This window comes from Electrophorus electricus, chromosome 16 (assembly GCF_041902795.1).
Source record: "Electrophorus electricus isolate QZ-2024a chromosome 16, ASM4190279v1, whole genome shotgun sequence".
In the NCBI taxonomy this organism is placed as follows: Eukaryota; Metazoa; Chordata; class Actinopteri; order Gymnotiformes; family Gymnotidae; genus Electrophorus; species Electrophorus electricus.
In genome coordinates, this window is record NC_137512.1 from 3,425,678 (window position 1) to 3,443,239 (window position 17,562).

At 38.3% G+C, this 17,562-nt stretch overlaps 1 long non-coding RNA gene across 1 annotated transcript; it reads left to right on the forward strand.

Annotated features, from left to right (window-relative positions):
- The first annotated feature begins 3,272 nt into the window (after positions 1-3,272).
- LOC145651762 (uncharacterized) lies at positions 3,273-4,187 on the forward strand. The gene is made up of 3 exons (XR_014117723.1): positions 3,273-3,343; positions 3,474-3,830; positions 4,125-4,187. It is a non-coding gene; the product is annotated as an uncharacterized LOC145651762 (long non-coding RNA).
- Positions 4,188-17,562: the final 13,375 nt, after the last annotated feature.

The window sequence follows — 17,562 nt, forward strand, 5'->3', positions numbered from 1 at the left end:
TATGTAAATTAAATGTACGTCCAAGTCGCTGGAGTCTGTGCGTCCTGCCTCGCGCCCTGTGGCACTCGGGCTGACACACGTTACAGTCAGTTCTTAGTTCATCTTGGGTTCACTCACATGCTTGAACAAGTTCTCTACTAAAGAATTAGCAGGTACAAAATGTGTATCTAATATCACTTTGCAGTTTATAGTCTGAAACCGCTTTGCATTTATTCAAGATTTTAATTCTCTTCTTCATAAATCATCTCTGGCTTTGACATTCAAACAATAAGTGTTTATTGCTTTAGTTGTGAACCAGTGTTAAGAAATTTCAAAGAAAACATTTAATTAACTGTCACACTTACAAAGGTAGCAGAGAAAAAGTGAACCACTTTTGCATCTGTTATTTCACATAAATAAGTTTCTTCATTATGTGTCGTAGCATTTTGAATAGTCAAAACATTTTTGCTATTTATCCACTTCATTGTAAATCTGGAGTTGGTGAATGGAGATGAAAGTAAAGCCGTCTTATTTGTTTGCACTCTTCCAAATACATGAGTCTCGTGGTTCAGTTTTTGCTTGTATCAAATGCACCAAAGGTTGTCACTGGATTTCACTTCCAATGTGCAGTTAAGAGTGTTATTTTTTTCCGGGTACATTCATGACTGCTCGTTTCTCAGACTTTATAGTTTGAACAGGACCTATAAAATGAAACTGAGCCATATCAATATTAAAAATAAATGTGGACAAAAGATTATCCAAAGCAAATAATGTATATTGATTATTAATCCAATATCATAACATACAATAACAGATGTAATTATAATCACTGGTAGAGATTTGGAACCATACATGAGTTGTAGAGAAAAAAATATAAGTATCCAGACTGGTATCACCATTGCAGTGTAAAGCTCAGACCTCAGAGGAGAGAGCTTGAAAAGAAGCAACTGACAAAATAACAAAACTAACTGAAATAACTGTCTCATGACTCAAAATCTCACTGGCTGGTAAAAGTCACATGGTACTGTTCTGTCCTGTTGTATCACAACCATGTTTGGCAACCTGCAGTGTCTGAGCTCTCTAAAACATGTTGAGCCCAACATCCATGTAAGTTAAAGTAACAGAGCACCACTCAAAGAAAGTGGCAAACTATTACAGTCTTCAAAACTGCTCTAATAATTTTTCTTTTAACAATTATTTTTAGATATCATTTTTTGTACTGCTCAGATTGTATGTGTGCAGATACTTTTGCGCATTTCTTTATCCAATAGAAGAGTAACACAAAATATGCACCCCTCCTTCTGTGCTGCTGTCCTTTTAAACCAAACCTGATGGAACCTGATTGGATAATGCTTGATAATGCAGTGGTGCTTGATATTTTATGGAACAATACTGAAAAGTATATGACAACAGTCAGACTATCTTAAAAAGGTTCAATTTTGTTTTATATAGTGTGTTGGTTTGTGTCATGTTTAATTGTAAAGACACAAAACAGCAAGAGTAATTTTCTGGGATTATGAAGTGCAGAAGTCTATGGAATGTCAATTTTGTTGGTCCTGTTTGTAACATCTCACCACCACATCTTTGCTTATGGAATTTAGCTTCAGAATTTGTAAACTAAATGCAGCTGTGAAGGAATTAATGGAAGTAGCTGACAGGCGAGACAGGCTAGACAGGAAAATGCATAATGCAAATGAAACCAGTGTCATTGAGCATGCATTAATGTTGCTAGTGAGGCTGGACATGGCCTTAGTCACTGGGGAGACCAGTATGGAACTGCTGTGTTGGCGAATACTTGGTGTTGTAGTTCATAACATCCATATGGAACTGTCAGTGAACTGTCAGCACTGAGTACACATTAACAGTGTCAGTGGGGCTGGATATGACTTTAGTCTCTGGGGAGACCAGTGATGGATATTATAGGTTATGAAGTGATTGGCTGCATGGGGGCAGTACAGTGTGTAAATGTATGTAGAGTAACTCTGTGTTTGCTGGAGGTTTAGAGTGTAAAGCCCACATGGAACTGGTGGCACCGAGCACACATTAATGGTGTCAGTGGGGCTGGGTGTGGCTGAAGAAAATAACTTACATCTGTCGTGGACTTATAACCTAAGGTACAAGGATGAAGCTATCAGTGAAAAATGAAAAGTTCTATTTTAAAAACTGGATGACTCACTAGGACACAACTAATAAAAAACCCATTTTATGTTATGCCTCAAAAGTTAAAATCTCATTGGCCATCAAAACTCACAAGATCCTGTTCTGTCTTTTTTTCCCCCTTATAGTCAGTTTGGTCACCAGAGTTCATTTGGGCTACATTAACCTCCAACCCTTGAGAAGCCTTACCTTTTCCTCAAAGAGTTTGTACAAATTGATGTAAACAGTGAGTTAAGTCTGTGGCACTGCAGTGTAGATCACAGTTAAGTAGGGGCTGCTGATGGATAACCTCAGTTGCTTTGGCTCCTCCCACATCCTGACTACCTCCCCTTCTGTGTCTCCTCCCCCCGAGGCAAAGAGGACCTCTAGCCTGCGTAACTTTTCCGAGGTCTTTCCTGCTCTAGATGGGTTTCCAACAAACTTACATTCAGTGAACTCAGACTATGACTTCTAGAAACCTGGAATAGAATTTCAGGAATTCAGGAATTTTAGAGATGCAGACAGGACCAACAAAAGAGACCTTCCATAGACTCTCACATTTCATAATCCTAACATAGACTTCCACAGCAATATTTCAGAATATAATTATTGCTGTTGTGTCTCTTATTCTAATATTAAATATGACACAACAAACAATAAAACCTTTTTAAGTTACTCTGACTGCTGTTATACCCTTTTCAAAACTGTTCTATAAAATCTTGAGTGTCTCACTGCTATAACATTAATCTTGCTCCTTCAGGCGTGGTTTGACAGTAGCACAAAATGAGGGGCACAAGTTTGAGCAAATTTCAATTGGCTAAAAATCAAATGCCAAAAGTATCTGCACTCTAAAATCTGAGCTGTATAAAAAAGGGGAAAATAACATTATTATTATTATTATTATTATTATTATTATTATTATTATTGATCATAATAATAATAATAATAATAATAATAATAATTACAGCAATTTTGTTTTTTGGGCTCCAACATGTTTTAAAAAGATCAGGCACTGCAGTTAGCCAGTGAAAGTTGTGAGACAACAGGACAGAACAGGACCATGTGACTTTTGCCAGCCAATAAGATTTTGACTCATAAGATCTGAAAGTTCATGAAGTTTGCTTAGTTTGTCAGTTGCTTCTTTTCACACTGTCTCCTCTGAGGCCGGAACTTTACTCTGAAATGATGGTACCTGTCTGGATACTTATATTTTTGAGCTACAAGACATGTATGATTGCAAATCTTTACTAAAGTTCATAATTACATGTGTTACTCTAGTTTGTTGTTGGATTAATAAGCAATATACATTGGATTCAGTTTTTTTTTCCTTATTGGTCTGAATCTGTTTAATTTTATAGGTCCTGTTCAAACTACAGAGATTGTTAATCAAGCAGTCCTGAATGAAGCCCGAATAAGTATCACTCTTAACTGCACATTTAAAGCACCATCCAATAAGGATGATGACATAGCTTGCATTTGGTACAAGCAAACACTGAAGAAGGAGCCTCAGCAAGTAGGAACAGCGAAAATAAAGAAGGTGGGCATGATTTCATCCCCATTCAACAACTCCAGATTCATAATGAAGTGGAGTAATGACACCACAAACTCTCTGACTATTCTAAATCTTACTGAAGAAGATGAAGGAACGTACTTCTGTGGAGTGGCAGAAAAATCAGAGGTTCACTTTTCCTCTGTTACATTTGTTGCTGTGACTGGTAATTACATGATTTCTTTTAAACTTTTTATTATTTAAATCTAGATTATAACTAAAGCACAAAACACTTGTAATCTGAATGTCAAAGCCACAGTTATTTTATGATGTAGAATGTAGAAAAATCTTTCTTTATACTGTACTATAAATACAGTATAAATTAAGTCTGTGGACTGCAAAGTGCTATAAGATAAAGGTTTTATAAAAGAACCTGCTAATTCTACAGTAGTACACTTGTTGTTCCAGCATGTGAGTGAAACCAAAATGAACTAAGAGTTGACACTGTTTTATTGACCAGGACATCAAGAGTTAAACCAAACAAAGACTGATAATAGAAGAAGAGGGTTGGATACCCCCAAAACAGACAATTCAAGCAAGTATATTTGTCATTTTGCTATAAATTAAACTATTATCAATAATATATACCCTTCAACGTTCTATATGATGGGCACACATATTTTATGAAGGAATTAGCTTATCCAGAAAAATCTAGTTTAACCATGTAAAGGACACTAAGATAAACTAAGAGTGTAGAGTGTTGGTTATAAACTTTGTTATATATGTGTAATATTTAGCAGAATATTAAGAGTTATACACAGTGTATCAAAGTTCAGCATTAGAGTTAGATCCCTCAGCAACAGTTAACTTGATCCTTGTACATGTGCTGTTCTGAGGGTATCTCACTCACATCCTGATCCCATTTCCTCTCCCCAGTCACACAACCTATGGTAGATTATTTTGTCTGTAGTTTTTCCTTTAAAATTGAATCTACTTTTGTACAACACTATCTTCATTATGCATGTCTGTTACATGCTGTAGATATTCCCTACCACCATGGTGTGCTGGTCATTAGCATGGGTCTGGCACTGGCTGTATCTGTAGTCTGGAATCTCACAGTTTGCTCCAGCAGCTGGACAAGGAAGAGCTGCAAATGTGAGTTAATTCAGTTCAACAAAACTATCAGTGATATATTATCACTTGGTGGAATATCTGACATCTGTTTCCTTTTTCATGAATTTCAAGGCAAACCATTTCAGTCAGACAACATCAAAGAGGGAGCGAGACCACAAGGCCAGGTATGTTACTATATGCTTGTTAAACTGTACCTGGATTAGTTTTAATTGAACCAGATTCACCCAGCTGAGTTGCACTTTTTTCTTTGTTACCTACGGGGCTGCAACACAACTTGTCTGTGTGAAAAGGATCCCGGTACTAAAGAGTTCTGTTATTACAGGTCTATGAGGACAAGATGCAGAAAACAGGGCATCAAGAAAATCAGTACACCCATGTGAGATTCTGGCCTGTTTGAGTACAGGCCAGTTTAGTGTTCAGTTCAGTACATAAAATAAAATATACTATACTGTGTGGAAGTGTAGTCCAAAGTGTGTGTATAATATTACTTTTATTTATCTTGCCAATACAGTGTGTTTCTCCAGAGTTAATTTTCCCCCTGTGCTGTAGGACCATAGGACCAGTTTATTGTACACCACACATGCTGGCATGGTTATAAAATTAAATATGTGTCAAAAAATAAGTTTTATTCATTTTTCATAAGCTTATTCTTGATGATACACTGGTATGTTTTGCACAAAATCTTTTACAAGCAATCTAAAACCAACTAAAATTCCAAAAAAAACATGCAAAGTCACAAATAAAAATACATTTAATGAAAAATGTCATGTATCATAAGAAATCAAACCTATAATACTATAGTAACAAATAAAGGCTTGTTCAGTTTCTCAGTTCACACTCACAAGTTATAAATCAAAATCAATTCCTGTAATTAATCCTTCAAAATAAGTCCCTGGCCCTTTTTTCTGAGAAAAAAACAAAACAAAAAAAACCCACTATCTGTGTCTACATAACTCAGTTCACCAACAAACACAGACAAATGTAAATACAACATCTTGTGTTTACACGTGCATTTATATGTAGATAATCCCTATCTCTATTGTCATGCATGCCCAACTGTACTTTGGTGGTACAACTCAAGTGCTTTGCTATTCTGGTAGGCTGCAAGTCAACTGGATGTGTGATACTGACAACAGGAATTGTAGTGTTAGGCTTTTTTAAACCCAAAACATTTACAAACCCAAAAACACACTTAGACCAACATCAGTAAAATGGATATATATGTCTAAAAATCTTGAAGTAAAAGTTAAATTGATCAAATTTGTTTGCATTTTATTTGGAGTAATCTATTTTTTCTATAAAGACCGCAAAGCTGGGAGTGTGTACATCACTGTGAGTTTTGGTTCCTCTAAAGACCCTGCCTTTAATACATTGTCACTGCCAAGAATCACAGAATCATCAATCACACCGCTAACTCTTTCATATATGAGGTATCAAGGCATATGTAACTTTTTCTAGTAGCACTGAGACTAAAATGTTATATTGTGCTTTACGGGATGCACACTATTCACAACCTCTGGGCAAATAAGAATAAACTATTAAAGAAAAACAATGCTGAACTACATCATAAATATGTGTATATTAATCATTAAATGTGAGCACCACTTCTAAATGTCATTGGGGCCTGATTTCCTGTTGGTTATTCTTGCTACTCTATAGGAAATAGAAGTGCAGATAATGATCTCTCTGTGAAACAGGGTGGTGGAGGGGTGCTGGTTGGACTATATTTGACCAGAAAGGCTCATCTCAAACCGTTGAGTTCTATCACCTTATTCACCCTCAAATAGTGCTGCCTGAAAACTTAAATAAACCTTCCAAACATATAATAAGTATAATAATAAATCACTTTTATTTGCCAGTATGTGTTTTAGCCACTGGATTATTTAGTCTGTCACTTTTGAAAACTGCTTCATGTATCACACAGGAACACAAGGTTCATTAATATTAATTACATACATTACACAGTGGAAAACTATTCAAAACAATAAAAATAGAAAGTAGAAAATACCAAAGTGTACACTTGTCTGTGTAATGTAGATATTACATTAAAGGGCACTCATACTCTCCTCCTGCCAAATGTGTTTTTAACCTTTGAGTGTAACAAGCTAAAACAACTTAGATCTTGTATCATTGATTCTTTTTTTAAACTTTTGCTTCAGGTTATAACTGGTAATTGTTTGATCAAGTTACAATGATATTTTTATTCCTTTATAAAATATGTACAGATTTTACAGTTTAAAAATGTTTCAGATTATTCTGTTTCATGAAGTGTCTTGGGAGTTGTTTTTTGATCACTAACTCAGGAAGTCATCATGAACAGAGGGCACGATAGTAGAATATCTGGTTGTACAATCAAGGCCAAATAATATAGACAAGACCTCAAAAGGTGCCCCAGCCAATGAGAATTTATCTCTAGATTAGTAAAGATTGATGCATTCATCAATTTCTCAGATCTGACACTGAATTATAATGGCCAGGGCATCCAGAGTTAAATCAAACAGAGCCTGAAAGTGCAGGAATAGGGTTAAATGTTAAAAATAACTGTTTCGTATTATTACTGTTTTTAAAACAAATATTTTGAATTATTAATTTTTCACCCTCCCAACAATCAGATTGCAATTTCTTATGATGTGATGGTCTTAAAGAGTCTGAGTGTTTGCTTGTGTGTGTGTGTGTGTGTGTGTGTGTGTGTGTGTCATAACACCTGATCCCATACCAAACTACACCACCCAGGAACCCATTCTTCTGTCTGACAACAACTCCACCAATCAGAGACTCTTGATCAGAATCACCGGAGTATTGAACTCACCTGTACCTTGATACTTTCAGTGTATATAAGAATGTTTAGGACTACCACTCACTGCGTAGTATTGCCAATAGTCTCTAGAAGCATACCGAGTGTTTTTTTGCGTTGGCTTTTTGTGCATTGTACCTTTTCAAAGTATTCTTCGTTCTATTTTGCCTGCCCCTTTTAGATTGTCTGTCTGGTTATATGGTGATTGATCTTCTGGTTTCTGGCTCAGACTGTTAAACTCTCTGTGATTTGGATTATCCCTTTATCTTCTCCTTTTGTCATCACACTGGATTATTGCACAACCCCTGATCAACAATTAAATTAACCTGCTGTATTATATCCACAAACGTCTGATTTTGTCCGACCCATCACAGAGTTTGTGTGTCTGTGTGTGAGTGTGTGTGTGTGTGTGTGTGTGTGCGTGCACATTCATATTATTCAGTAATTTATAAAATAACAGAACATATGCTGAAATAATATTTACATATACACAGGCCCTTAACCTTTAATCTGATCTAAAACTTGAACATGTTATTTTCATATTACAAACATAAGGGTTGGGGTTACATGTCCATATTCAATACAGTGTTATTCTTCTTTTTTAATAAACCCTAATTATTCATCTTAGGTTGAATCACTTTTTTACTATGCAAAATGTTTGGGTAGTTATAGATTTACAAACTGCAATATCTGTGAAGCACATAGTTAGTAACAGGTAATTGATAATTGGTAGAGGAACTAAAGTAGGATGGAATAAAACAACCACAATAAATAAAATTTTGTAATATGAACCAGTATGATGAGAAAAGAAAAAATACAGTATTAAATAGAATGCAATAAAAAAAGTTTACTTCAAATTTAATATTGGTGATCTATAATAATAATAATAATACATATAATAATCATAATTTATTATTATATGTTAATATTTATATCTGATATTTAATATCAAATGCTAACCAACAAATACAACAGGCAAAATATAATCTTGTAGTATGAAGAGACGATATAAAGGTCAGAAAATCAACAGTCATAACTAAGTAAACACAACGGGTAGAGATCAAAACATTGTGGATATTCTTTATCAGACACCCAGTTTTGAGAACAGTAGTTCTCTAAGACAAATGTGGCACTTTATTGTTGAAGCTGGAATGAACCAGCAAAAACACAACATACCATAAAACAGATGAACAGGGAATAAAGATTTGGAGATTATAGAGTTATTATAAATTATAGAGTTATAGATTATAGAGTTACCTCTTTAACAACACTGAATGTGCCAGAAAAGAGATAATGTATCCAGACTTCATTTAGAATTAGAGAAGGGAAGACAGCTAATAATCTAGATGATAGTCAGTAAGATCTGAACGTTTCACTTCAGATTACATGCTGTCTTCAGGCTGTCCTCTCTTCAACTACGCTCTTTTGGTTTTCCTCTCATTTAAATGAATGGCAGCATAATTTAGCTCTTTGGCATCATGTCGCTGTGGAAATGAACAACGTTTAGTGAACATTACTATCATTCTGATCCTTATTTAGAATATGACTACTAGTCTCAAACACAGAGACAGTGAGTTGCCTTTTCCTCCTCTGCTACAACAGTGCAGTGTTGTATGTCTCATACATCTCCACCACAATAGCTTCATGCATGTGTGTCAATGCTTGTGGCATAGCAGGCCACCAATGCGGTGCGGGCTGCACCTGGATGACCTGTCCCCAAGGAAGTCTACGCCCACGTGATAAGTGCATGCACATCGAGGCGATTGTCGGGACGTCGTGGATGGGGGTTGGCCTCCTTGATTTTTCGGTCCAACTCCCATTCCAGGGACGACAAAAAGCAGGTGGGCGGGAGAATCGGCTCTGACCTCATGGACCTTGCTCCTGCTGTGTATTGTCGCGAGAGCACGTCCGCTCGGGTGTTCTTCTCTCCTGGCCTGTAGGTGACCTTGAACCGAAACTTGGAGAAGAAGATTGACCACCTGTCTTGCCTGGCGTTTAGTCTTTTGGTGGCCCAGAGGTATTCCAGGTTCTTGTAGTCAGTGTATACTGTGAATGGGTGTCTTGCTCCCTCAAGCCAGTGTCTCCACTCCTCGAAGGCTAGCTTCATCGCCAGGAGCTCACGGTCCCCAACCCTGTAGTTCCTTTCTGCTGAGCTCAGCTTTCGAGAGAAGTAAGCAATGGGCCGCAGGTCGCCTCTGCCTCCCCTATGTTGCGAAAGCACCGCGCCCACTCCTATGTCAGAGGCTCCACCTCTAGCACGAAAGGTCTCTCAGGGTCCGGTTGTTGCAAGTTGGGAGCAGTCGCGAAGGCATTCTTGAGCTCCTCGAAGGCCTTGTTGACCTCCTGAGTCCATTTGATCTTTCTCACAGGTACCCAGAGCTGATCTGTGAGAGGCCTTGCCAGTGAACTGAAGGATCTATTGAACCTCCTGTAGAAGTTGGCGAAGCCCAGAAAGCGTTGCAGTGCCTTGCGTGTAAGCGGCCTTGGCCACGCCTTCACTGCCTCCACCTTGCCCGGTTGCATACCCACACACCCTTGTCAAATGTTGTACCCTTGTGATGGAACTCGCACTTTTCTGCCTTACAATATAGGTGGTTCTTTAATCGGGTCTGTAGCACTGCCTGTACGTCGCGCATGTGTTGGTTCCGGGAGGAGGAGTAGATCAGAATGTCGTCGATGTATGCGACGACGGATCTTCCTAAAAACTCCCTTAGAACCTTGTTAATGTAGGCCTGGAAAACCGACGGGGCCATTGTCAGACCGTACGGCAGAACTAAATACTTATAGTGGCCCGTGGAGGTGCTGAAGGCTGTTTTCCATTCATCTCCCTCCTTGATCCGGATTAGGTTCTATGCGTTTCGTAAATCTAGTTTTGTGAAATACCGGACCCCTCTCAGTTGTTCTAGTGCAGCTGGCACTAGGTGGAGTGGATACGGGTACTGCACCAGCAGCTTATTGAGTCCTTGGTAGTCCACACAAGGTCTCAGGCCCCCATCCCTTTTCTTCATGAAGAAGACTCCTGCTGACACTGGAGAGGTCGATGGTCGGACATACCCTTGTTGCAGCACCTCCTTGATGTATTGTTCCATGGCCCGCTCTTCCTCCTGAGAGAGGGGGTAGATCCTGCACCGAGGGGGCACCGCTCCCTCCTTGAGTGTTATGGAGTAGTCCAAGTCCCGATGCGGCAGAAGCCATGTGGCTTTGCTGGGGTTAAAAACCTGCTCCAGGTCCTGGTACTCTGAAAGAATAGGCACCAGTTTGTCAGCATCCGGGCTTTCTAAAGAAGCCTGGAGGGGTGTAGCCTTGTTGGGGAAGCACCTCTGATGGCAGGACGGTGCCCACTGAAGGGTCTGGTTCTTTGCCCACAGCATCTGTGGATTGTGTGCACGCAGCCACGGCAAGCCTAGGGTGAGGGAGTGGAAAAGACCGGGCAGCAGGAAGAAACTGATGCATTCCGTATGCCCTTCCCGGGTGACAAGAAGAACCCGGGGAGTCACATGGGAGATGTAGCCTGGGCCCACCGGACCCCCATCTAGAGCCTGTATGCTCAGCGAGGAGGGCAGAGGAATGGCCTTGATGCCCAGCTTCCGCGCAAAGCCGCAGTCCATGACATTCCCTGCAGCTCCCGAATCTACTAGGGCATAAGCTGACAGTACAGCCTTTGTACGAGACCCTAACCGGTATTTTAAAATGGGGACGAGAGGGGGATCTACTCACCCTGCCGGCGCCTCCTCTTCCCCGCTGTACTCCGGCTACGTCCAGCTGCATGGGCTCCTCAGGCGTGTCGTTTGGCCGGGCGGACCTGGCCCCGTTCCGTTTTGTAGCCTCCCGTTGCACACACCTTTGCCTGTCTTGCAGGAGGCGGTCAAACGTTATGGTGAGGTGAACAACTTCGTTTAGGGTGTTCCCCTCCTGTTTACAGGCTAGCTCCACCTATAGATCAGGCCGCAGCCCGTTCACGAACACCTTGATCTGCATGGGTTCATTCCAGCACATTCCCGCCACTAAGGTCCGGAATTCAATGGCATAGTCGGCCGCGGATCTCAATCCCTGCCTCAAGTGCAACAGTGATTGCCCGCAAAGCCTTCCCTGATGGGGATGGTGAAATAGCGCAGATATAAGTAAACTAAGGTTGGTACTATAGTAGGATGCCCTTATAGAATAACGCTATTCCTGCACTGTCAGGCTCTGTTTGGTTTAACTATGCATGTCCTGATCAATAAAATACAGTGTGATGTCTTACAAATTGATGAATGCACCAAACTGCATTACTATGGAGAAATTCTCATTGGCTTGAGGAAGTCTTGAGGTTTTATTATTTTTTCTTTGGCTAATTGTGAAACGTTCCTTTATTGTCCCCTGTGTTCTATGATGACTTTCTGCATTAATAATTTAAAAGGACTCCTAAGACCCATAAGGAAAGAAAATAATCTTTTGTAAACATCAAAATCATCTGTTTAATCATCTGTTTACTCAAGAGATATATTCTCATTGGCGGGATGAAGTCTTCAGGTCTTGTTTATCTTATTTGGCCTTTATTGTAAAATTAGAATTTCCCCATTAGTTCCCCATGTTTCATGATGCTGTATTGCCTTAATGATCAAAAAATGTCTTCTGAGATGCTTAAGAAAAGAAAAATAGAAAAGGAAAGAAAATAATCTGCAACCTTTTTAAACATGAAAATGGAAAAAATGCATATTTTACAGATGAATGAAATGATAATTGTAACTGGAGCAATTATAGAAGCCAGTGTCACAATTGGTCCCTCCTAGCTTCCCTGTTCCATGTTTTCCATGTCTTGTGTTTTGGTTCGATTCCCAACTTTCATTTTCTCCGCTCCTTGTTTGATTTTCCATACCTGTTCCTCCTTTCTAGTCTTTGTTAATTTCATGTATTTATACCCTGTCTTGTTCCATGTGTCTTTGCTGTTCACTGACTGTTTGAAAGTCTGTATCTGTAGGCCCGTAAGTTTGTACTCCGTGTACCCTAGTCTAACTAGCCTTTGTGTTTCCTAGCATCTATTATAGCCTGCTTCCCCTGTTTGCCTTCATGTGTTTTTATTTGTTTAATCATGTGTCCTCGTACTCTCTGTATTGGCTCAATAACCCTGGGCCGATATAATGACCACCTCGTTACCGCTCACCGTTTCAAAAGTAAACAAAAACAAAATATCTAAGGTGTGTTAGCCTGCTGAATTCAAGAGTTAAAAATACATTTGTCAGGAAGAGAGTATGAGTGTCCTCATAATGTAATATCTAGGTTACACAGACAAGACGATTTGGGAGAATGAATACAGGAAGTGTTTTTAAATTTCACTTTTTCTACTTTTATAACTTGGATGTTTCTGTGTTTATTGTTGTATATATCTTTCCCCTGTATAATGTATGCCAGTAATATTAATGAATCTTGTGTTCCTGTGTGATACACTGAACAGTTTTCAAACATGGCAGACTAAATAATCCAGTACCAAAAACACATATTGGCAAATAAAAGTGATTTGTTATTATACTGATAATATATTTAGCAGATGAATTTAACTTTCAGGCAGCATTATGTGAGGCTGAATAAGGTGACAGAACTCTGTGGTTTGAGTTGAGCACCTCTGGTCAAATATAATCCAACCAGCACCCCTCCACCACCCTGTTTCAGGTGAGAGATCATTATCTGCACTTCTATTTCCTATAGAGTAGCAAGAACAACCAACAGAAAATTGTATTTGTGCTTTATCTGAAAGAGGGCAAACCTTTAAGTGAAGTGTGACTATATCAGACTCAGGTCATCAAGTCTCAGGTCATCTAAGGTCAAGTGTCAGGGTGCCTCCCCTCCTGCAGTCTCCGTCTAACAGGCTTTATACTTTTGTTGCTTCTGTTGCATTTGCTGTATGTGTAGGTTTTGTGGCACACCTCACACAGGTGGCAAGTGTTGAGTCTTATTCACCTGTGTGTTATGTTGGTACATTTTGGTTGATGCACACACTAGCACATTGTCAGCTTCAATGTTTCACAATGTTTTTAATAATATCTTAGTGATAAGGCAGCTTAGAAATATGTTGATAGTATGAATAAAGTGCCTATGAGAGGTTAAATACAGGGATTCTAATCATATACACTTTGAATTTGGATGCACTGATGTGTATAACCCTTGGTATTTGTAAACGTAACAAAAATACTGAACACTCTTTATCTTTGAGTCCTTCACATGGTTATCTAGATTTTTGTGACTCCTGATGGTCATATAGAATTTTGAAAGCTGATTATTTTATTCTGTGATAATCATTTAATTTAAAGCAAAATGACCTAAAGATATTTGCTTAAATGGGTGTTTTTGGGGGTATCCAACCCTTTTCTTCTATTATCAGTCTTTGTTTGATTTAACTCTCGATGTCCTGGTCAATAAAACAGTGGCAGCTCTTAGTTCATTTTGGTTTCCCTCACATGCTGGAACAACAAGTGTACTACTGCAGAATTAGCAGGTCATTTTATAAAATCTTTTTCATATATCACTTTGCAGTCCACCAACTTTATTTATTATGTATGTATAGTACAGTATAAAGAAATATTTTTCTACATTCTACACCATAAAATCAATGTGTCTTTGACATTCAGATTACAAGTGTTTTGTGCTTTAGTTATAATCTAGATTTAAATATTAAGAAGTTTAAAATAAACTATGTAATTACCAGTCACAGCAACAAATGTAACAGAGGAAAAGTGAACCTTTTTTGCCACTCCACAGAAGTACATTCCTTTATCTCCTTGAGTAAGATTTTGAATAGTCAAAACGTTTGTGCTATTAATCCACGTCACTGTAAATCTGGAGTTGTTGAATGAAGAAGAAAATATGGCCCGTTGATTCGTTTTCATTATTCCTACTTGCTGAGCCTTCTGATTCAATCTTTGCTTGTACCAAATGCTCCAATAGTTATCACTGGATGTAGTTTTCAATGTGCAGAGTGATGTTTTTTCCAGGTACATTCATGACTGCTTGGTTAGCAGCATTTGTAGTTTGAACAGGACCTATAAAATGGAAATAAGTCAGATCAATAATGAAAAAAAAAATGTGGACAAAAGTATATCCAAAGCAATTGATGTATATTGATTATTGATTATCCAACATCATAAAGTACAGTAACAGATGTAATTATAAACATTGGTAAATTTGGAACCATACATGTCTTGTAGCTCAATAATATAAGTATCCAGACTGGTATCATCATTGCAGAGTCACGCTCCGATATCAGAGGAGACGGTTTGAAAAGAAGCAACTGACAAACTAACTAAACTTGATGAGCTTTCAGGTCTCGACTCAAAATCTCATTGGCTGGCAAAAGTCACATGGTCCTGTTCTGTCCTGTTGTCTTACAACCTTGTTTGGCAACCTGCATTGTCTGATCTCTTTAAAATATGTTGAGCCCAACATCCATGTAAGTTAAAGTAACAGAGCAGAACACAACGAAGGGGTGATATGACAATCTTGTATTTAAATTTCCTCTATTTTTAATTTTTTTTGTATTATTATTCATTTATATTTTTTTTACAGCTAAGATTGTAAAAATAAATGAGTGCAGATACTTTTGGGAATTTACTATCCAATAGAAGACTAAATTAAAAAATGTGCCCTTCCTTATGTGCTACTGTCCTTTCAAACCACACCTGATGGAACATGACTGGATAATGCTGTACCACATAGGTGCTCTATATTTTATGGAACAATAATGAAAAGTGTATGACAACAGTCAGAGTAGCTAAAAAAGGTTCTAATTAGTTTTATATCGTGTTTTAGTGTGTCTCATATATAACTGTAAAGACACAACACAGCAAGATTTATTTTCTGGGATTATGAAGTGCAGAAGTCTATGGAATGTTGTTGGTCAATTTTGTTGGTCCTGATTGCAACAACTCACCACCACATCTTTGTTTATGAAATTTGGTTTTAGGATTTCTAAACTAAATGTAGATGTGGAGGAATTATTGGAAGTAGCTGAATGGATTAGTCACTGGTTGTGGGTGAGGATAGTACAGGCTAGATGGGGAAATGCATAATGCAAATTGAACTAGCACCACTGAACATGCATTAAATGTAGTAGTGAGGCTGGACATGGCCTTAGTCACTGTGGAGACCAGCATGGAACTGCTGTGTTGGGGCATACTTGGTGGTGTAGTTCATCACATCTATATGGAACTGTCAGCACTGAGTAAACATTAACAGTGTCAGTGGGACTGGCTATGACTTTAGTCTCTTGGGAGACCAGTGATGGATTTTATAGGTGATTGGCTGCATGGTGGCAGTACAGTGGGTAAATGTATGAAGAATAACATTCTGTTTGCTGGAGGTTTAGAGTGCAAAGCCCACATGGAACTGGTGGCACTGGTCACGAATTTACGGTGTCAGTGGGCCTGGGTATGGCTGAAGAAAATAACTTACATGTGTTGTGGAATTATAACCAGGAACAGCATGAAGGTGGTCAATGAAAAATTTGAAGTTATATCTCGAGAAACATAGGAAGGCTTGCTAGGAAGTAACTGACAAAAGCACACTATTATGTTTTCTTGCTGGGCTTATAAATTAAAATGTCACTGGTCATCAAATCTCATACTGTCCTGTACAGTCATATTTGAAAACTTGTTCATGTATCATAGACACACAAGATACATTAATATTACTGACAAAATTTACACAGGAGAAAGCTATACAAAGCAATTAAAACAGAAACCTCCTGGAAGTAATTGACAAAAGCATCATACTATATTATCTTACTGGGCTCAATTAAAATTTCATTGGCCATCAAAATTCCCAAGATACTCTATTGGTTTTTCTTTCAGATATGCTGTTTGGCCTCCAGAGGTAATTTGTGCTCTTTTAACCTCCGACCCTTAAGAAGCCTCATCTTTTACTTAAAGAGTTTGTACAAGTTCGTATAAACATGAGTTCAGTCTGTGTTACAGCAGTGTAGATCACAGTTACTTGGTGCAGCTGATGGATAACCTCAGTTGCTGTGGCCCCTCCCACATCCTGAACACCATCCCTTTGTGGCTCCTCCCACATCCTGACTACCTCCCCTTCTGTGGCTCCTCCCCGCAGGCAAATAGAAGCTCTAGACTGATTGGCTAACTTTTCCTGGGTCTTTCCTGCTCTAGATGGGTTTCAAACAAACTTACATTCAGTGAACTCAGACTATGACTTCTAGAAACCTGTCATAGACTTCTGTTGCTTATTCTAATAACTCATTTTGTTCATTATTGTTTGTTTTCTTGCTGTTGTGATGTCCTGTGTTGACCAGAGGACGATGGACTCTCCTTTGATTCTTGGTTCCTCTCAATGTTTCTTCTTTATGCCCTTTGGAAATTTTTCCTTGTCTACGTTGCCTTTGGCTCAGTCACTGTGGGCTTGGACTCTGACATGTGTGAAGCTGCTTTCTGACAATAACAAGTTGTAAAAAGTGCTATATAAATAAATTTGACTTTGAAATTTGACTTAATGTTACATTGTACTGGTTTATTTCATATCTGAGAACACACACTGCTCTGACACGTCAGTCTCCCCACTTCCACATGTACCCTCTTTAAACTTCATTTATTATCTTTTCTGCATGTATATGTGATGTTTGTTGTTATCTGTTATGATAGAATATTCTAAAACATATAGACTTTAAAATGATTATGGCCCTTTTTTAAAAAGTAAATTTTTTTGTATATATTTGTTATGCTAGTTAATTTGATGCTATGTTACAATTCCCTTGTAACTTTTCTTACTATGTTTTACAATGAAAGTTCTTGTGTTTTTGCAGAATGGTTTGGTTTCTTCCAGTCCATTGTTAATTCATGAGATCCCATGGTAGTTGTAATGTTGTATAGTTGCAGAACTGTTAATTTATGTACATTGTTTATGTATTTCAAGCTACTAAGCATTAGCATATCTAAATTTAAAAAAAGGTTTCACCACACTGCATTTGGATAAAGGAAGTGCAATATCAGACACTATCAGTCTAAGATGGTATGGTTTTTTCCTATGTACATATTCACAGTGACCA